The sequence below is a fragment of the Phodopus roborovskii genome, unplaced genomic scaffold (assembly GCF_943737965.1).
Source record: "Phodopus roborovskii unplaced genomic scaffold, PHOROB, whole genome shotgun sequence".
In the NCBI taxonomy this organism is placed as follows: Eukaryota; Metazoa; Chordata; class Mammalia; order Rodentia; family Cricetidae; genus Phodopus; species Phodopus roborovskii.
In genome coordinates, this window is record NW_026126413.1 from 7,423,386 (window position 1) to 7,446,326 (window position 22,941).

At 42.8% G+C, this 22,941-nt stretch overlaps 1 protein-coding gene across 3 annotated transcripts in view; it reads right to left on the reverse strand.

Annotated features, from left to right (window-relative positions):
- Scamp1 (secretory carrier membrane protein 1) overlaps positions 1-22,941 on the reverse strand; it is a 77,036-nt gene that overhangs the window by 53,007 nt on the left and 1,088 nt on the right. The gene's annotated exons all lie outside the window — the stretch shown is intronic.

Below are 22,941 nucleotides of genomic sequence, written 5' to 3' on the forward strand. Positions count from 1 at the left end.
TGCACATGTGTGCATATATCCCCTCACAGACACACATGCATACATGCATGTAATTTAAGATAGATTTTTAAAAAAGAGCTCAGGGTTCTGTTTCAAAAGGATCAATGCCTACAAAGGACTCAAGAAGAAGAAAATGAATCCATGGTCTGGGTAGGAAAGTAAGCTAGATAAAAGGGGCCATTAACTCAAAACCAAGGAGAAAAATCAGCAAGGAAACAAGACTCTGAAAAAGAACCAACTTAGAATTGCTGGAAATAAGAATCCATCAGCCAAACAGAAAACACAGCAGGAAGTATCATCAACAAACAAAGACAGAAGAAATATCACTGGTGCAAAGGGACAAGCTTAAGAAGAAAAAAAAAATATATGAGCATGGATAAACCTCCAAGCACTCTGACAAGGTCCAATAAACCACACCCAAGAGCCAAGGGGAAGATTAAAACAAAATCTGAAGGCCTAAGGGGTCATTCCACAAAATCATTCCAAAAACTTTAGCAAATCCAGAGGAGTAAATGGGCACCCAAACAGAAACCTCCAGGGAAGCGTGCCCACACACATCTCACAGTTGGTGTGAAGAGAAGGGGTCAGTGTGCAGCTCAGAGGGAGGGTAGTTGCCTAATATGCACAACCCTGGTTCTGTCTCCAGCATCTGAAAATGAAATAAGCTTTGAGGGGAAAACACCAACACATCTATGAAGGCAAGTACACCAGGATCTCCCACTAGCAACCCAAATAACCACAAAAGCATGGGGCATGTTCATACCAAAAGTAAACAAATGCCAATCAAGATAGCTTTCGATAGCAAAGCTACCTTTTAAAAATGGATGGAGAAAGCAGGGACATTTCAAGACAGTACAAACTGAAGCAATTTGTGACAACCAAGTTACCACCGTGTATAGAAATGCAGAAGACAAAGAGTCTTCATCACAAGAGCACAGGAAAGTATCAAGCTCAGGTGAGGAACAGATGAGCAAAGGGACAGAGGAATTTGTGTTAGTCATGGTCAACAAGGAAACCAGCAATGCCCTAGGACTGATTAACAAGGTAGAACAGTGATCCAGAAAAACCATCAACAAAACCACAGGAAGCAGCAAATCCTTCTTGATGATAACCTCAAACGGAAACCTTAATTTATGCAGAGGAGGCTTGACTTGGTTAAAATTGGAGGTGGGTGAAATGGCTTGGCGGATAAAGGCACTGGCAGCCAATGTTTGATTGATCCCTGGAAACCACACAGAGGTAAAAGGAGAGAACCAACATCACACAGTTATCCTTTGACCTCCACAGGCACACCATGGTGTGCTTGCACACACACAGTAATAAATAAAAGTTTATAAAGCATGATTCAAAGTATCTTGGTCTTAGCTAGGAGAATAAGACAAGATGAACAAAAAGTATGACAAGGTGAACTCAAAGTATCCCTATCTGTAAATTGACACTATCCTCTATTTAAAAGAGCCTCAGGGCTGCACAGAAAATTTCTTAGACCTGATAAACACTTTCAGCAATGAAACAAGATAAAAGAGTCAGTAGCTTTTCCACCACCAGAAACAAACTTGCTAAGCACATCATCTGAATAAAAACCTCATTCACAATGCCTTCAAAACCCATAAAATAACCAGGAATAGACTTCACTAATGACATGAAAGACCTCTATAATTAAAACACTGAAGAATTAAATTGAAGAGTACAGTAACAAAAACTATGGTACTTCACAAAAGGTACTTATACACCAGTGTACATATACTGAAGCATACACTGGAAAAAGATAGCTATTTCCACAAGTGCTGCTGTCCTGGGAAACTGAATGGCCTCCACACCTTGCCCCCTTATGCAGAGGACGATTCAATTCAATTAGATCGATAGCATTTAACATAGACCTGAAACTTTGAAACTGGAGAGAAACACATGTAAAACACTTCAAGATCCAGGCACAGGCAAAGTATCTCTGAAAAAAGATATTATTAGCACAGAAAATAACACCAGGAATTGGCAAGGGATTACAAGAAATAAAAGATTTCTACACAACCAAGGAAACAACCAGCAGAAGGAGAGAAGGTTTTTCCTATGGCTATCCTTTGCTATCTACACCAGACAGTGGATTAAAACAAAAAATGAAATACAAATCATCCAGTCAAAAAAATGGGGTCCCAATAACCCCCACAAAGCATCTAATCAATAAATGGGGTCCCAATGAACAAATGAAGCTCTTCAATGCAGGGATACAAATGGCCCAGAAGTATTTTAGCAAGTCTTCAGCATTCCTTACCACCAGGGAAATGCAAATTAAAACTACTTGGGAGCCCCCTTGCTCCCCAGTCACAATGGCCACCATTAGAAAAAGCAAAGGATAAGAAATACTAAACACAAAGAGGAACCCTCCTTTGCTGCTGGTTAAGAATGCAACCACACATGGCCACTATGGACAGGTCCCTCAAGAGAACTGGACACAGAACTAACAACCACAAGAGCAGGCCATACCACTCATAGATGCAGACAAGGACTGAGTCAACAGCCACAGATGAATTTGCTTGTTCTCTTTTATTGCTGTCCTAGTCACAGTGACAAGCTATAAAACCAACCTACACACCCATCAACACAAGAAAGGACACGGGAAATGTGATGGGGTCAGCCATAAGGAAAAATTAAATCACATTCGCAAGAAAATAGACAGAACTGGACATCAACATGTTAATCAAAATATCCAGATCGACAAATACCTTACCTTTCTCTCATATACAGAATCTAGATTTAAATGTATATACAGACGTATGTGTGTATATGCACACATACAGCTCACGAAACTAGAAAAGGGACCGGGAGATGGGGAAGAGAACTCATGGAAAGGGCAAGAGGGAAGGAGGGAGCAGAGCACATGTGGCAGGAAAGCACATCCACAGGGAAAGGAGGACCAGCAGGAAAGCACATCCACAGGGAAAGGAGGACCAGCAGGAAAGCACATCCACAGGGAAAGGAGGACCAGCAGGAGGGGCAGAGAACAAAGCACAGCACACTGAGGTTTCTGTATGAAGAGGCCACAATGGGCCATTGTTAAAAAATACTAGGAAATACTTCAAAAAAGTAAAGAGAAAAGAAAAACAACAACACACAAAAAACAAAACAAACAAACAAACAAAAAAAAGACAGGGCCTTCTGGGTTTGTTGCATTTAATCAGACATTCCTGGTGATACTTTCTTCCTGAAGTATTTTAACTCAAACAGAAACACTCAAATTCTTCAACAGTAATAGTAAACTATAGTAATAGTAAACTATGAAGATCATTCAAAAGTGTAGATGAAAGAGTATTTCACCCCATTCACAAAAGAAAACCAATTAAAAGTATACTGATACAATGACCTTCCTTCCTCTCTTAGCGGGGAAACACCCCACATGCCTGACACAGCCTAAACAGGCTACAAAGGAGTCGAGGATTCTCAGACGAGGTTAATAGAAGCAGAAATTAAAACCACTGCAATATGAGGACAAATTACACTACATTTATCCTTGAGCTGCAGTTTCACTTCTAGGAATCAGCCCAAGGGTACACTGGGTAAATACTAGTCATAGTAGCAACAGACCAGATGGAGGCTTCGTATATCTGTCAATAGGTGAAGGCCCATGTATGTACACTATGTAATATGGTGAAGGCCCATGTATGTACACTATGAAGTATGGTGAAGGCCCGTGTATGTAAATATGAAGTATGGTGAAGGCCCATGTATGTACACAGTGAAGTATGGACTCTGAGTTATATGCAACTTTGAATGTTCTAAATGGGTATGCAAACTGTTGTGACATGAGTGAAAAAAAGAAACAATATAAGCAAAATGTTGACTTTGAGAAACAAAATAAAAACGAGTATGTATTTTGTTTTTAAAGTGAAAATAGCCCCAAAACTAGTAGCAGTGATCCCTAAGGAGGAGGAAGGGACCCTCAAGAGTCCCGACTTCATTGCCCACACCTCCTTTACAGCTTTCATTTTTGAGCCATGAAATGCTTATTACCAGATAACAAAATAAGTTGAAAAACAAAGGACAAAGGCAGAGCGTGCCTCAAAAAGATGAATATTCTTTGGTTGGAGACAAGGTCTCACTGTGTAGCCCTGACTAGTACACAAGTCACTAAATGGATTTGACTGGCTCTGCCTCCCAAGGGCGGGGATTAACGTGTGCGCCACCACTCTCGGCTTGGGTAGTACCACCCACCATTTCTGCCATCCGGGCGTCTCTGGATGCCCCGAAGATGCCCCGAAGTACAATGGCTTCCAACTCTGCCACTACTCCAAAATTCACTATTCCAAAATTTTCTCAGGAAAAATCAGGCAAATAAATGTGTGACTTGTACCAAAGAGACTCGGGTAAAAAAACACCCTTCCAGTTATTGAAACCAAAATCCAAAATGTACATTCCCTTCTACAATGATCAGGTCCAAGTTAACTGGCAGTTTGACAGACCCATCAAGTACACTCACCCTAGTCTCTCTGGATCCTTCCCTTAGATAGTATTAATGGCAAAGCAGAAGCATGTATGTCAGATACAGCAGAAATGAGAAAGGAGACGAAATGTTAAAAGATCAAGAACTCAATCTCTAAATTACCACATAATTCATGTTTCTAACTTGCTTGGTTGGTTTTACCTTCATTTGGGAATTTTATTTCTCTTTCCTCGGACAAGGTTTTACTAAGCATTCAAGCTAAGCTGCCCTCCAACTCATGGCTGAGGTCCTTGTCCTCAGCTGCCTGCATTCTGGGATTGATTACAGGTATGTGCTACCAAGTCCAACTTCAAGTTCATTTCAATAACTGAGTCCATGGAGAGGTGCCCATAAAGCTGCAGCTTTGCAGAACAATGCCCTTTTAATGCCTGCTCTGTAGCCAGCGGCTGCGCATGTGACTCCCAATGCCCACAGTCTGCTCAGAAACTGGATCAGGAACAGATGCTGGGTGTAGCAGAGCACTCCAGAAGCAGATGGTCTCTGAGTTCAAGGCCCACCCAGTCCACATAACCAGTTCAGGTCAGCCATGGCTCCAGAGCCTGATACTTAGGAAAGAAAATGCTCCCTTTCAACACAGTGAAAATGAAACTGTTCCCATCGCTAACAGAGTTTCATCTGTGTCACTGAATCTCAAGCTTCAGCAAACACAGAAAGGTTGTAACTAATAAATTCCAAACTAGTGAGCACAACTCTGAGTGCCACCTGTTTCTGATTCAGTTAGTCCCAGATGGAGACTGAGAATCCATGCCTGAAAACGGAACTCTGGGACAGTATTGTCTTCTTGACCAAAAGGAACACACCAGCTTCCTATACTCTATAAACTCCCAAATAACGAGATCTTCAGAACCAGCACTGCACAGACACTAAGAGCTGTCACTTAACCCCTGAAGTAGAGCCAAGACTACGCCACCAAACCTTTGTGGGTGCCATTTAACTTCAGTTAGAACTCATTTAAAAGCCAAGATGCAATGTGAAAACAAGAATCTCACATCTAATACAATTAGCTTAGTGTTGTCTTCACTCAGGGGGAGGACCTTCAATGTATTTTCAGTGCTCCCATGGGGTGCTTACTCCTCCACTGGAGTTCCTCAAACTCTCCAAAGCTTTCACTTTCCTACAAAAGTCTCCTACACTGAGCATTTGTTTGGGGCATTTCTTACTGTCCTGTATCACCTCGAAGACTATATAGTCTGGCACAGTACTTTCCCTTCAGTTGCCAGAGTGGAGCTTGACCCAGCAGACAATCCACCTGGCTGAAGAGCCATACACTGCTTCTGGTCTGCACAGGTCACCCTAATGAGTCAGTCACAAGTAGTCTAACATAAAAGCCGACAATGATGACTATCTATAGCCATGTACCGTGTGCCTCCAACACGGGACAGGTGGACATTTCAAACCCTGGGTACTGTTCTTTCACTGGCAGGAGCACTGGAGAGGAGTCCAGAACAGGTTGTGACAGTGCCTAGCTCTGCACCCTGACTCAAGTCACCTGAGGAAATTGGATCACTCTGTCCTGTTGCAGCCCTGGCACGTCATGCTATGAGCTGTGTCTCAATGGTTCGGAAAGTGAGCCCACCAACTGCTCAGATTCCACTTAGAAGACAGGAACTTGGAACTTCCAACTAAACTATACCACAGGTTTTCCACTACCAGCAGTCCTACTGCTCATATGCTGCTACATGCTATTACAATTCCTGCAAATGAAAAGGGCTCAGTCATGACCTTGGCTGCTATCATCATCACCACAAGGGGAACAAAAGAAAAGCTTTCCCTTTATTTACTGACAATTTAATACAATAGCACATCTTAGGGATATAGTCCAAATCACTCACAACCACCTCGGAGGCAGACTACCAGCAGTAAGTAGTTCTTTGCTCACCCTTGGTGGTGTGTGATCTATCCTATCGCCTTATCCCTATGAGGAAAAAAGGCGCTCTCCTCCTTGACCAGTCAAACAGTCTTGAGAACCAGAAGTGAGGGCGCTTGGCAAGCCCAACTGAAGAGATTCCCTTTCTTAAGGAGACTGATTAGGAACCACAGACACTGTCAACAAGTAAGGAACACCAAAAGCAGATGCCAGTCAAAGGAAGAGATGCCATTGTAATACGGTGACAGATGGCTCACTAGGTAAGAGACTGGCTGCCCTTGTGGAGACACAGGTTTGGTTCACAGCCGCTACACGACTGCTCACAGCCACAACCAGTTCCAGAGGATCCAGTGCCCTTTTCTGGCCTCCCAGGACACCAGGAAGACACAAAGAGCACTTACATGCAAGTAAACATTCATACACATAAGAAAAATAAATAGTCTATTCTAGGCAACCAAATGTAACCATGTTTAGGACTGGATGTGAAGGGAAATTGTTTTGTTTTATTATAGGGCTAGAGAAATGATTCTGTGGTTAAGGGCACACAGTGCTTTGCCAGAGAACTGGAATGCAGTTCCCAGCATGCATGTCAAATGCTCACAACCGATTGCGACTTCAGCTCCAGAGAGTTCCACCTAGGCCTGCACCTGCACACACACGTACCTTCCCACGCTCAGGCACATCTAATTAAAAATCAATACAAATACATCTTACAGTGACCAGCAAAGGAGCAGAGAGCAGTAGACAGGGCCTCTGAGGGGATTCCAATTACATACAGCTGCCAGTGACTCACTCACCAGAGCGAAGAAAGGCTAGTGAGGAGCACACCACTTTTCCAATGGGCAAGCCATGACACCTTCCTCAAAGGCCACAGAGGGACCTCAGAATGGAGGAGGCAAAAGATGGGAAGCAGTGTAAGAGGAAAAGAGAGGAAGCCATCAATCTTCCTCGGGTGAGGGCAGCTCTACTTTAATGTTTTATAAACTGAGTTCACTGAACATGGCTCACACTGCTTCAGGAGACAGCATGGAGTGTGGAGGAGTTAGGAACTCGGTAGCACCTAAAAATTTCCCCCTAGTTAAAAGCTGTTCTTATTGCGGCTGTTACTTTTACTATTGTTTGGAGTGCTTGCCTGCATGAATGTTCAACACCTGTGTGTCTGGTGCCTACAGAGGGCACCAGATCCCCTGGAACCTGAGTGACAGACTGCTATAGGCCACCATGTGGGTGCTAGGAATCAAACCCAGGTGTCTTCAAGAGCAGTGAGTGCTCTTTAAGCGCTGGCCTGGCTCTCCAGTAGAGATTGTGCCTTCATAATTACAGACAAGGGCTATGTTGAGCCTCCTCCCCTCTCCTGAGAATATAATAAACTCATCATCACCTGAGGGTTTCTCTAACACAAAACCAGAACAGATGGCACAAACTGTTTTCACCATTTTGCATCTCATCAAAACTCTATATAAAAAGCTAGCTTCCCGAGTATACTTACACAAAATCTGCTGTGATATACTTTAATATCGCATGTATATACTTTAATAAGCATGAATATTTATTGACTCCTAATATATACTGATCCTCCAACATAATTACTGATCCACACTGCTGCTAATCATTGCTAGTTTCACATCTCCCCCTAACTGAGAGACTAAAAAAAGGCAAGGAATACAAATATAACTCTACACTCTTCTGTATTCTCCACTGTGGATATCCCCTGAAGTTCAAATTTTTTTGTGACAATTTGACAAAGCCTGTATAAGAAAAAGCCATCCTCCTCATATCTAAGCTTCTTCTCTTCCTCTCTCAGAAACATGCCTCTAATTATTCTTGTATCTCACATGCTCAACTGCTTCCTCCTAGTGGACACCCCATCTGTATTTCAGACTGATCACCTTTAGAAAACAAAAACATTGTTTCAGCCATGTTGATCCTGAAAGTAAGCCACTGAGCCCCCATCTTTTAGATACACGTCATGATATCCCCAAAACCCCAAACCAAGCTACAGTAGTCCTCACTGTTAATGCCAACAGCCTCTTCCTCTTCCCTCTCCACCCTCGGACCCCTTCACTCAGATTCAGAATGAGCCCATGTGAGCTTCTCAGGGTTCACACCACGCCTAGAAGTTGGAGTGATATAAGCTGGAGAAACTTTTAGGCATCTGAAAATTTTTAAATAATTGGAGCTAAAAACTTAGGGGATAGAAGCAACAAAGATAAGCAAATCTTCACCATTTACACAATAGGTAAGGAATGGAGACTTAGATTACCATCATTAACATTCTTTAATCACATACACAGTGCAAAAGTCATCTGCTGTTTTACTTGACAAAAGTTCTAAGATCTCTCCAATTTAATAATTTTAAGGGCTGAAGGATGGAGAGGAAAGGTAGGGTAAGTTGATAATGGGCCAAATTAACAAAAACAAATGTCCCACATTCATTAGTGGATATTGAAAGTTTGTTTGAAATCCTAGACAGACAACCATGAACTCAAACCAAACAGAAGCAATCAATACTTAGTGCTTCCAATGGGCTGTCTGACTGTCTCAAAACATTCCCAGTTCTTTGTGAGCCTGCTCATGTTCGCTATATACTCAATGTAAACAGTATGGTAGAGTGTTTGCCTAGCATGCATAATGACACACACACACAGACACACACACACACACACACACACACACACACACACGATCAATAGAGGAGACATAGGTGGGAGAGTTTTTCTTTAACTTTTCACAATAAAATGCTTTTGGCTTACATAAGCCATGGACATATTTCCAACTGCAAGCCTAGCCTCAGACTTGGCTGCTCGTACTGCAGGAACTTGTCCTGGGACCTGCCCTTCACAAGCTAGCCTCTTATTTCAGACATCTCTGCTCTGGAGTGTGGGTTTAACACAACACTGCTTTCATCCATCCAGACCTCTGCTGCACCATGGGTGATCATTAGCCACATGCAGCTCTTGAGGAGTAACTAGTCCAACCGAGAGGTGCCGATGGGCTAGCACACCAGACTCTGCCTGCAGAGACTGCACTTGTTACAGCTGCTCCCCGCAACAGATCTACTCCAAGCTCCGCCACTCCTGAGTTAACTTAGAAAAGTGTTTTACTAAATTTCCCTGTCTATATATGAAGAGGTGAACTATGAGACCACAGAGGCCATGAGTCCATTTAGTGGCTGACACTACAGAGTAATCAATTCCTCAATTCCTCACTGTCATTTAACACAGCCTAGGAAACCCTCAGAACATATTGCTCCTGCAATGAAAACTGTTATTTCTTGGCCATTGTACTTCCCAGATGAAGGGTGGATGCTCTCTATCAGGGATCCCACTCATTTTTCTATATCTAGCGACTACAAAGGTATCTGACTAGCCTTAGGCACCTCGTACATGTTTGCCCAGTACCCTCCTGTTCCACCTGAGTGGTAACTACCTTTAGGAAACAAGCAAGTGTGGCCATTTTTACCCCTAAGGCAGTCGCAGTGAGCACCCACAGCTCTGCATAGCTATGAAGACTGAAGCCAGGAGGCTTCATCTCATGTCATGTGGTTAATTAAAAACTGAACATTGGTGGCCCACGCCTTTAATCCCAGCACTCGGAAGGCAGAGGCAGGCGGATCTCTGAGTTCCAGGCCAGCTTCTTCTACAAGAGCTAGTTCCAGGACAGCTTCCAAAGCCACAGAGAAACCCTGTGTGGAAAACCAAAAAGAATAAAACAAAAAACAAACAAACCCTGAGCATATACCCTACTTGTCATTGCCAGGGTTTGCCAATGAATCCATGCAAGTCACATTCACGATGTGACTGAAACAGGAGACTGGCAAAGGTATGCACTGGCCAATGGTAGCAGATGTCACTGAGGTAAAGGAATTTTGTCACTCAAAAAATAACTTTCTTTTTAAAGACAGGGTTTCCTCAAGCAGTGCTGGCTGTCCTAGAACTCTCTGTGTACACCACCTTGGAAATTAAGAGATCTACCTACCTCTGCTTTGTGAGTGTTAGGATTAAAGATGTATGTCACCACACCCAGCAGCCACCAGTTCAAATATCACGTCCTATATTGCAGCACCATATGTAAACTACATGAACTTCCATCAAACCAGACAGTACTGGCTAGAGCCGGGCCAGATGAGCACTACAGTCTCAGCTACTCAGGAGGCTGAGTAGCCAGGACCTCAAAGCCGATTTGAACAGCATAGTACAACCCCATCAGAAAAAGAAGTAGAGGGGGAGGGGAATAGAAAAGATATCTAAAAATAGACCAAACCCCAAACCAATTAGTTCTTATGGAAATAAGTAGGCCAAATAACTGTTTGGACAGCACCAAAATATCTGGCAGTTGCAGTCAAGCCTTCAGAAGTACTTTATTCCTTTAGATTTAGCTTATTTTATATGTATGTTTCTTTTGGTTAGTTTTTTTGGGGGGGTGAATTTTTGGTTTTTGGTTTTATTTTGGGGGGGTTGTTTGTTTTGTTTCTTTGGTTAGTTTTATTTGGGGGGGTTGAGGCAAAGTTTCTCTGTATAGCCTTAGCTATCCTAGAACTCCCTCTGTAGACCAGGTTGACCTCGAACTCAGAGATCCACCTGCCTTTGCCTCCCAAGTGCTGAGATTAAAGTCAAGTGCCACTACAGTCCGGCTATATGTATGGTTGTGTATGCACCAACACCTCTACATGCCCACGTGGGCCAGAAGAGAGTGTCAGATCCCCTGAAACCAGGGTTACTGACATGAGTCACTTTCTGGCTTCTGGGAAACTAAGCCAGGTCCTCTGCAAAAGCCAACAAGTGTCCTAAACCACTGAGCATCTCTCCAGCCCCGCTGTTTGATACAGGTACTTATCCTGTAGCCCAAGCTAGCTATGATGGAACTCACTATATAGCCCAGGCTGGCCTGGAACTCACTGTAATACTCTGTCTTAGCCTCTCAAGAGCTGGAATTATAGGTGTGATCCACACACCTGGCTTAAACACTTTACAAAGTAATTTTAAAAATACAGTGAGCACCTCTATAATACACAACAGTTAACTCAGAATGAACTGAAGCCCCAGTGCACACATTAAAGCTATAAAACATAAGAGAAAGTAGACACACCTTTCATTACACTGGGTTCAGTAATCATTTCTTATCTATTAGCAAAGTACAAAGAAGAAATGAAAGATCACTGACTTCACCACAATTATTAACATCCATGTTGCAAATGCCATCAAGACAGCAGAAAAGGAAGGCAGGCAGGCAAACTGATTCGGGGTGGAGGATGGGGAATGTTGCAAGCAAATCATTTATCTGATATATAAAGAACTCACAGGGCTCCACAATTAAAAGAACACAGGCATTGGATCTTATGGACATTCCTCAAGAAGGCAAACTAACAGCAGCAAATAAAGACATGAGAAAACGCCTAGCATCATCAGGCATCAGGGAAACACAAAGGAAGGTCATGATACCAATGCACAACTTCTAGACATAAAAGACAAGCAACACTAAGGGTACAGAAAAAAGTAGGCTCTGCCTTCTCTTCTACGGATAATAATGGCACAGCCATTTGAGAACATAATATGGCCGTTACTCTGTGTGGCCCAGAATACTTACAACATTCCAAACAGCATGAAAACATACATCTAATTTGTAGAAAAATATTCACAGTTCACAACAGCATTGTTCATAAAAGAATATTGTATTTGTAAATGGACATAATCCACATAATCCAGTATTGTTTGGCAATGAAGGGAAATGATACATTCCTTGGGCAGGAGAGATAACTCCATTAGTAGAGTACTTGCTGTACTTAAGGACCTGAGTTTGACCCTCAGAACCCAGGTGTACACACCTGCAATCCCCATGTGGAAACAGACACAGGAAGATCCATGGGGCTTGCCAGACAGCCAGCCTAGGCAAACTGGCGAGTCTGGGCTACCAAAGCCTGGTCTCAAAATACAAGGTGAATAGCCCCCACGATAAGACATCTAAGGTTGTTCTTTGGCTTCCACAAACATGTGCACACATGGGTATGCATAACTACACACATGTACACATAATACATATGTGTGTTCTTTTATATACCACACACACACACAAAGGAGAAAAGTCTTGATCCATACCATAACATGGATAAACCTTCAATACATTATGCTAAGGGAAAGAACCAGTCACAAAAGACTACATATTTCATGATTCTATTCATATGGAATGTCCAGAGAGTACACCAGTGGTCACTCAGACCTGGCAGGCTTGGCAGAAATACAACGTGACTGTTACAGGACAAAGCTTTCCTTTTGGAGTAATGAAAAAATTTTAAATGTACATAAGTGACCCCTATACAGCAAGTATAGTAAAACAGTCAAGCGGCCTTTTAAACACCTTAGAAATCACATTTCAAGGTTGGTTTGATGGGTTTTCCTTTTTTGGCTTGTTGTTGGGAGTACACAGAGAGCTAGAGAATAGGAACTAATATCAGAGATGATATTTCTTGAAAGAAATATAGCCAGCCAACTAGCTACAGATCTTCATAATGTAAACTACTCAGCGCCCCATTAAATAAATAAACGTGCTCATTAGAAAACTAGTGAAGGGAGATGAGGTTGGGGGGATGGGCAAAAAGGGATACACCAATACCCCAATTTGAACACTTAATTATTACAGCTTAAGCATTCTATTACATAAAAGCACCAAAATTTCTTTTAAATTTTGAGAAACCAGGTAGCAAATACAGTTAAGGGCACCCAGATTAGTGTGCTGAAGCCACAGACAATAGAAAGGCTGGTCACAGGCCAAGAAAATGCTGGGTCACATTTCTGTTTAGGTGCCATCTTTCACTACTAAGAGTCTCTGAACTCTTCAGTATGGAAGGAGACCAACAGGGCCTGCCCATGCAAACACCGGTTAAGAGAGTTTCTTTCCCATGAAATTTGTTTTCTCATGCATAATGGTTCCCTGTCAGGATTAATTGTGTTTCTGTCATTGTCTTTTCATCTACCAAATATTGTAAAACACTGTGCTTACTTCCTACCCTCATGACTGGGGAACCGCTGGAATGCTTTCTGGACTGTTTATATCAATGGGGCCATATAATATGCACCATCTTACACTCAGCCCTTTCTTTTAGCATAATGTGTTTAAGGACCCAATAAATGTGGCAAGCAGATATATGGGGTTTTACAAGTGCTTAATGGCTTCCTCATACTCTATTCAGTCAACTTTTTTACTGTAAGTTTTCCTCTTGGGTGTAAGTATATCATCCATATAACATTTTCATATAAATGAACTGATAGTTAAGCTCCAAGTCCAGTACAAAGAACCCTAGCACCGCCGACCATGGCCACTCCCTACCACAATATCTATTGGGGGGTGGGGAGGGGATGTAATTGTGAAACCAGGATTTATCTCCTGCTGGCCTCTCATGACTTCAAAAGTAATCATAACTTTAAAAATCTATTCATGAAAATGTAACGAAAAGAGCTCAAAATGTTCTTTTCAAAAAACCTGTTAACATTAAACAGCCTAGATCCTGTCAGTAAAACCTCCATCAGAAGGTAAACTGTCAAAGAAAAAAGAGCTCTGCTTACTTATTCCTAGCTCATATTGTGATACATAATAGCTTCTAAAATCCCTAACGCTTGGAGGGCAACCAATAATTTACATGTTTTGTTTTCATTACCATTTCTGTTACTACCCAAAAGTTTAAAAGTTAATAGAGTATGCCTTAGAAAATAAGCAATTTGCAGTTAAGTAAGAAATAATCACATGTTGCAACCAAAGACAATCTTGCGCACTATTTTCTTTATCTGATACCTTAAGACACTCCATCTTTGCGTGAGTCAGAAGGACCCTTAACAAGTTTAAGGAGATAAATAACACACACATTCTGAGGGTAGAGGTTCAAGTAGTTTGTCTAAGGAACCTAAGCAACATGGTTCTTAGAGAGAACTAATAAGACAAATGTCCTCTAAGTTTCATCTGCTCCTTCCCTCGAGTCCCCCTAACACCAGACTTGTGAATGCACACAGTTCAAAGTACATTCTCTTATAAAAATCAATTGTAAATGCTGAACTCCCAAGACATAAATCTAAACATTTCCATTAAGAAAAAAAAACAGTAAAAAGCCATCCATTATACCTTTTAATTTGCATTTTATAATTGCTACACTTAGAAGCAATTCACTAAAATCCATCAATCTTGAAGATACCAAAATTAGGATTATATAAACCACAAGATTAAATCAGCTCAAAAGCAGCAGTGGAAAACACTGTCACACCATGACACAATTGTACCTGGCATACTGTCCCCTAGGCATCCGCTGGTGCTTTGTTCCCTGTCACCTAACACTTTCAGTCTGTCACCACTCTGCATTTGCCCCAAATTTCCATGAGGATTATCACTACCATGAGAGACTCCCACGGGTAATGTTGCCACTGGAATACATGGTGCTCTCTCTCTCTCTACTGCTCCCTTGGAGGAGGTCGACTACCAGTATTTACCAGTGCACTACGTGTCCATGCTGTGCATCAGTTTCACTGTTGGACATGACAAACCTTTACTAGCCACACAGCTGGAAGTGTAGCACAGTAGGAGAGAACTAACCTGCCTGTGGCCCTGGCTGATTCCCAGCAGTATACACAAGAAGTGGATCGTGTCCATGTTAAAACCACTTACATTCAAATACATGATTTGAAGGGGTGAACCACCTCTCAGCCAGTTGGGCAGGCAGGTCCCTGAAGCTCCCAAAGCAATATAGGCTGTTTGCCATTGCTGTTACCCACTAGAACGAGCTAAAGAGACCACTTGGTGAGATCACAATACAAACAAACAAAAAAGCTGGAACTGAGCTGGAAGCCTACAACTATCATCAATGGTCTGGGGTATGTGGGGAAAAAACGAAACTAAAGGTTATTTAAATAAAATAAAATAAGCAGCAGCTATGGACCCTACTGACTAGCCAGACAAGGCTTGTCCACTGGTGTATTAGTGGAAAGTTAGTGGAAAGAGTCACTTTCTTATTAGACCCGAGGCCAGCTGCTCAGGAGGAAAACCACACCTGGCACCATGAACACAGTCAACTGCCCATGGCGAAGGATGCCATGGGCCCTAATGGGAAAGCTGCTGCCGTTGTTTGCTAACCAATATGTCTGTCAAATCACCTTCTAAAACAGTTTTCTTTAGACACATAGACCAGTACTGACTCCAGTATTCAGAGGCTTGCTTTTGCAGGTGATGACTTTAGAGACCCATAACTGGTCAAAGTACTGAGAAAAAAAAAATGTTAAAAACTAAACTGTAGCTGGAGTTTCTTTCTAGCCTGGCTCTGCAGTTGATTAGCCCCAAAGAAACACACAAAGACTTACATTTAGTATAAAACATTTGGCCAATGGCTCAGGCTTCTTATTGGCAGGAGCTGAGGAAAACACTGCTCACTGACTTGCTTCCTCTGAGATCCTCAAACTAGCTTCTTAGACAGCTCAGCACCACCTGCTCAGGAGCGGGACTGTCCACAAGGATCTGAGCCCAACTACAACAACCGGCAATTAGAAATGCCCCAAAGACATGCTCGCAGGGCAACCAGACAAAAGCAATTCCTCAACTGAAGTTCTCTTTGAAGGCACGTCAAATTGAAAACTGGCACTAACTCTGACTAATCCCTACATGAAACTGCCTGAATACTGGTTTTAAAAGCCACAGCAGCTTGACACAGTACCCCACTGTGTGAAGAGTGTCCACTGAAGCATTTCCATACAGGGCTGACCCTGAACACCTGACACCAGCACCCAAGTACAGAAGGTTTGCCTCGTGCCAATTAGAGATGTCTTTAAGGCATGGTTTGGGCTCCAATAATATAAATGAAAATTGTTAAGAGACTTGTGCCAGCGAGTGCAAGGAGAAGTTATATCAAAATGAGAACTGGCTCTGGCCTCCCAGTGTTCACAGGGGAAAGGACCTTTTGAGAAGGCACACTGGAAACCCGAAGAAAGGAGAGCTGGGTCTGCAGGAACCTGCGACTTCTCCTCTGCACAGGGATGCTACCATGCACCAACCCTGAGAGCCACCCACTCCTCCACTGTAATGGCAGTCTCCCGAGCTCCCTCAGTACTGTCTCAGCTACAGTCAGTTCACAGGTCTCTGTCAGGAGAGAGAGCCATTCTTGTCAAGACATAGAGTCTGATCCCCAATTCACCTTTTTAAAATCCAAGACGGCTTGTGTTTTATTTTGAGTAACAGCAGGAGTGGCAAATGACCCCAAACGACCCCAAAGCCCTTAAAGCTTTGCTCTTGCTCTCCTTAGACACTGCTGCCTTTGTGTTTGCAAAGGGCAGGCTGTACCCCGCAAAGACACTGCATGGGGAAAACACCCCAATGCATTGCCTGCACCAGCAGCTCCAGGTAACAAGCAGGCAGCGAACTGCAGACACTTTAAACCATGCACTCAAGCAATCAGACAACTGAAGACACTGAAAAAACAAGCCAGCAACTCTAGCTCAAATGTCAGGGTCACCAACCAGCAACTGTGTGTGGACACTGTTCATACTAAATGGATCACTGAGACAGTGGTAAGCAATGCTACATTTTAATGGGCAGCACCTAACTCAAATACAATCAACAGCACAATATGTGCTTTTTAAAAGTGCTAACAGAGGACAACAGAGCGGTTGACATGGATGAATCACTGTGTCCCTAAAATACTAAAAGATAAGTTTTCAAAATGTAACAATTACAGAAAAAAGACTGGAACATTTTCCTAATGCCATCCAATCTCCAGACTCTAAACTTTAATTGGGTGGAGGAGAGAGATCAACTCAATGTAGATGACACTATAAAAATAGACAAGATAGATGACACCATCCATGGCACAAAATGAACACAAGTGGTCCTGGAATCTGAGTATTTGTATCTCCCCAGAGAAAGATGTTAAAACCTAAGGCTGAGGTACCAGGGCTGGCTGGGGCCTCTCACACTGAATTAAAGCCCTTCGATGATGAGGGAACCCAGAGAGGTGCCTTCCGGTGTGAGCCTGCCCTGAATATGCCATCTATAGAATTACTGATTCAGATGAAACAGGCTGATAGTGCCTCTTCTTGGACTTCCCCACATCCTTCCAGAACTGTGAGCATTACACAGTTGTTTATAGACAACCCAGTGTGATATATTTCACCATAGCTGCCTGAATACTGACCTGCAACCTTGAATTACAGGAAAAGTGACAAAATTCTTTCCCAGGGGTCTTTCTAAAACTCCCAGGCTCCTCCAGTCTTCTTCACCCGAGTAAAGGAATGACAGGTGCTGACTATCCCACCAGACTCAATTCTTCAGATGCCACTAAAATTACACTAAGTAAGAAGTTAGACAGGTGAGAATACTACTTTGTAGGTGATTTTTAAAAGGTTACAGAGTCAAGGATAGGACCTTAGCTCTGCAGGGGAGTGCCTGCTCAACTTATATGTTCAAGCCCTTGGGCCCATCCTCTGAATTGTAACAAAAGAAAAAAAAAAACAAAAAACAAAAGATTACAGTAGTAGCTGAGCCATTCTGCAAGGCACTATAAATCACATTGTATCTAAACTATATTTTCTTCTATACATTCTTACCCATAATAAAATTTAATTTATAAATTAGGCACTATGCAAGATCAACTAATAAGATAGATCATATCACATGCTATAAAACCTATAAAATATGATGCTGGAGTGATGGCTCAGTAGTTAAGAGCACTGACTACTCTTCCAGAGGACCCAGTTTCAATTCCCAGCACCCACATGGTGGATCACAACTTTCTATAACGCTAAGATCTAACACCCTCACACAGACATACACAAAATCAAAGCACCAATGCACATAAAAATAAATTATAAAAAAAACCTTACAAACTATTTCTAGGAACTAGAGAGATGGCTCAGAGGATAAATAAAGTGCTTGCTAAGCAAGCAAGAAAACCTGAATTCAGATTCTGGCCACTCCCATAAAAAGTCAGGCATGATGGGCCACACTGGAAAGGCGGAGACAGGAAGATCCCTGGGGCTTGTGGCCAGCTAGTCAAGCCAATTTCCAGGTTCTGAGTTCAGTAGAGGCCATGTCTCCAAACATAAGATAGTAAGACAGCTCAGCCTGTAAAGGTACTTACCATGCATGCCTGACAGCCTGAACTTGATTCCTGGAACCCACACAAACATCAAAGGAGAAAGCCAGAGCTGTCCTCTGACCAACACCTATACACGATCATGTGTACACACAGGCATACATACACAGTAGTAATAAATAATAATGTTTAAATGAGGTAGAGAATGACAGGACACTAGTGGAAAACACTAAAATTCAGTTAACCTTGGCCTAGACTCTAGAGTCTAGCAGGCAAACAAGGACAACACACTTGGTAATGGACTAAATACGAGCACTTTATTGAAGCCACCATGCACTGACACTTTCTACATGCTTCTGTATACCCCTTAGATGTGAGCCTACGGAGCAGATATGTCCTAGTTAGGGTTACTACTGCTGTGACAAAATGCCATGACCTAAGAAACAACTTGGGGAGGAAGGGTTTATTTCAGCTTACACTTGCAGGTTTACAGTCCATCACTGAGATCACTGAGGGAAGCCAGGGCAGGAACTCAGATAGGGCTGAACCTAGAGGCAGCAGCTGATGCAGAGGCCATGGAGGAGTGCTGCTTGCTGGCTTGCTCCTCATGGCTTACAGTCTGCTTTCTTACAGAACCCAGGACCACGAGTCCAGGGCTGGGCACTCCTACATCAATCACTAAGGAAATGCTCAGCAGTGATTCTCAACCTTCTTAACCCTACAACCCCTTAATATAGTTCCTCATGTTGTGGTGACCCCCAACCATAAATTTCACTGCTGCTTCAGAACTGTAATTTTGTTACTGTTATGAATCATAATGTAAATATTTGATATGCAGGATGTCGGATATGTGGCCCCCAGAGGAGTCATGGCCCACAGGGTAAAAACCTCTGTTCTACAGCCCAATTTTATGAAGGCATTTTTCAGCTGGGGTTCCCTCCTCTCAGATGACTCTAGCCTGTGTCAAGCTGACATAAAATTAGCTAGCACAGGATATTTGATCCTATTTTACAGACTAGTGTGCTGAGGCCTAAAGCAGCTGAATGGCTTTCCTAGGTGACACAGCTAGTGATCAATAAATAAAACAGGATCAAATCAAGGCCCTTTCAAACCAAGGAGCCCACACTCAGACCCTGCCTTCCACTACCACTCCACAGAGCCCACGCTCAGACCCTCAGTCCACTATCACTCCACAGAGCCCACGCTCAGACCCTGCCTTCCACTATCACTCCACAGAGCCCACGCTCAGACCCTCAGTCCACTATCACTCCACAGAGCCCACACTCAGACCCTCAGTCCACTATCACTCCACAGAGCCCACACTCAGACCCTCAGTCCACTATCACTCCACAGAGCCCACACTCAGACCCTGCCTTCCACTACCACTCCACAGAGCCCACGCTCAGACCCTCAGTCCACTACCACTCCACAGAGCCCACACTCAGACCCTCAGTCCACTATCACTCCACAGAGCCCACGCTCAGACCCTCAGTCCACTATCACTCCACAGAGCCCACACTCAGACCCTCAGTCCACTATCACTCCACAGAGCCCACACTCAGACCCTACCATCCACTATCACTCCACAGAGCCCACGCTCACACACTACCATCCACTATCACTCCACAGAGCCCACGCTCACACCCCATCATCCACTATCACTCCACAGAGCCCACGCTCAGACCCTGCCTTCCACTATCACTCCACAGAGCCCACACCCAGACCCTCAGTCCACTATCACTCCACAGAGCCCACGCTCAGACCCTACCATCCACTACCACTCCACAGAGCCCACGCTCAGACCCTCAGTCCACTATTACTCCACAGAGCCCACGCTCAGACCCTCAGTCCACTATCACTCCACAGAGCCCACGCTCAGACCCTCAGTCCACTATCACTCCACAGAGCCCACACCCAGACCCTCAGTCCACTACCAATCCAAAGAGCCTCGAGTCTAAGGCCCACATAAGAAACAAGGAGCAGAGCTCACACACTCACCCTGCCAAGGTGCTTGCTGGATAAATATGGGGACCTGAGCTTGATCCCCAGGAATCCACATAGAGGTGGGAGGAAAAAAAACAGACTCCACAGGTTTGCCCTCTGACCTCCACGTGCGCACTGTAACACTGGTGTCTCACACACAATAATCATTTTTAAAAAGAAACAAGCATGCATGGTGCTACCAGCAATGAACTAGGAATCTGGACACATGCAGTCTAACGCCAGTCTGTACATGAGAACAGTCAACCTGCCCCCACCCCTGCTTTGGTTTTTTTTTATCCACAGATGAGGTCTGACTAATATATATCTGAGGATGGATATGTCCAAACTCTGAATTCTGATTCTCCCTGTGTTTTTTAAATGAATTAATTGAAGTATCCCAGGGTTTATCTAATTCAATTACATTAAAATACAAAAACATCAGGAAGCCTAAAGATACTCGGCCCCACTATTAATGTCATGCTCCCATGAACAAATGGCCCTCCCTGCAGCATTTAGCCACTTGTTTTTAGGTCAACTGCAGGAGTCTATATTATTGACCTCTACTGGTTATTAAACTACCCTTTTACTTTACAGGCATGTCTGTCTTCCATTTAACTAATATAAACAAAATTAGAGGTGCTGCTTCAATATCTGTTGGCTAAATGAAAACTGAAGAGAATAACAGACATTTAGCAACTGTTCAAAAACTACATGTTGAGTATGTAGAAAATATATTTCCTTTATTTTACTTTTAGAGGCAGGGTGCCCAGGGTTAGCCCTAGCTGGCCCACAGCTCACTACATTTATCTCCTTTCTAACCTCAAACTTGTGGTAATCCTCCTGTCTCTACCTCTTGAGTGCTGGGATTCAGGCATTCATCACTATGCATAGCCTTTTTTTTTTTTTTTTTTTTTTTTTTGCTTTAAAGCCGGATTTTAACAACTCCCAAATTGATTTTGAAAAAAAAAATCCCAAAATTAATATTTTCATAGATTTTTAATTACTTCAACTTTCTTATGCACAGTAAAGGACACTGACCGTCCATAGCACCATTCACTATGCCTACCATAAGCACTGGAATAAAGCAGGATCTCCAGGAGGGCCCATGAACTGAGTTCAGCAGAGAGTTTTACCACAGTAGGTAAGAGCCAGTAAGCCATTGCCCTTGTACCATCTAAGGAGATTCTATCCTTTTATGGCATGGCTCAAATGGGGTTGTTTACAAAAGTGTTCCTAACACAACAGTGCGGGAGAGAACAGTGAGAAACATCCATGAGGTGTGAGGCCAACGGCGAGAAGTTCAAGGCCAGTTTTTACAACAGGAGTTTCAAAAACCAAACACACACAAACCAACATCAACAAGGAGATAACTAAGGATCATGGGTAACAAATGTCAAAAACAAGATTAAAAAAAAAAAAAAAAAAAAAAAAGTGACCATAAGGTAACAGTTAAGAATTCTGGGAACTTTGTAAATGAGTGTATGGGGAAAAAATTTTTCAAAAGTCACTTCTACACAAAATGAAGCAAAAGCAGCCCATGTAAGGGTTACTTTGAGCCACAGAAGGGTGGCTAGCTACAAATGGAAGATAGAGTCAGGGTCACTGACAGTGGTGTGACAGTCACCACAAATGAACAAGCCAAGAGAGCCTTCCTTAGACATAAGTTATCCATCACATAAAGCATTTTATAGACTTGCATCATTGTAATGAATGCCTCCACTCACAGAAAACAGAAAGTGTTAATCATTTCCTACAGTGACTTATACTTGAAATCTATTTTGTGTTTGCAATTATCACAGCAACCTTATGCCTGCCAGAAGAGGAAGGAGTCATGGGAACATTATATATCACAAAATAGCAGTCTGTGAGATAAGAAGCCAGAATCTCACCCTCTCAAGAGACTAATATGAAAGGAACCATGAAATGGGTGACCAAATGTCAAGTCAACAGCCACGTGATCAGATGCACAATAAACAGCATCAATGAATTATCAGAGCTAGGAGAGGCAAATGGGTTATTAACATTTTACCTTTAAATATTTTTAAATGGCACTCAATTGGCAAATTATGAAATGTTTCTTTTTCATATCCATAATTTAAGAATAGCCCAATTTTTCACTGCACAGAAATGAGTCCAACACTAAATAAAACAAAACTTCAGGTGGGGGAGCATGAAACTTTCCTTAAAACGCACCTGAGTGATCAGCATTGGGAGGCTGAAATAGGAAGGTAGAGAGTTCAAGACCAGCTATATATATATATATACTACATAGAAGAGACCCTGCCTCAAAACAGTAAGAAACAACCGAAGCAAATGAACGCAAAGAGGGTAGAAAGGTACGGTCAACTTAAGGAAGACAGTTTTCTCTGTATTTTTGCAAATGTGTCCAGCTGTCAAGTAGAAGCAAGATCGCTTCATTAAAATAATCCTTCATGAAGTCATGAGGTTAAACCATCAGAACAGGGGTGATTTTTCCTTCAATATTGTAAGCCACAGAAGGACTAAAAAGATGTAAACCCACCAGGCCAGAAGCCGCAC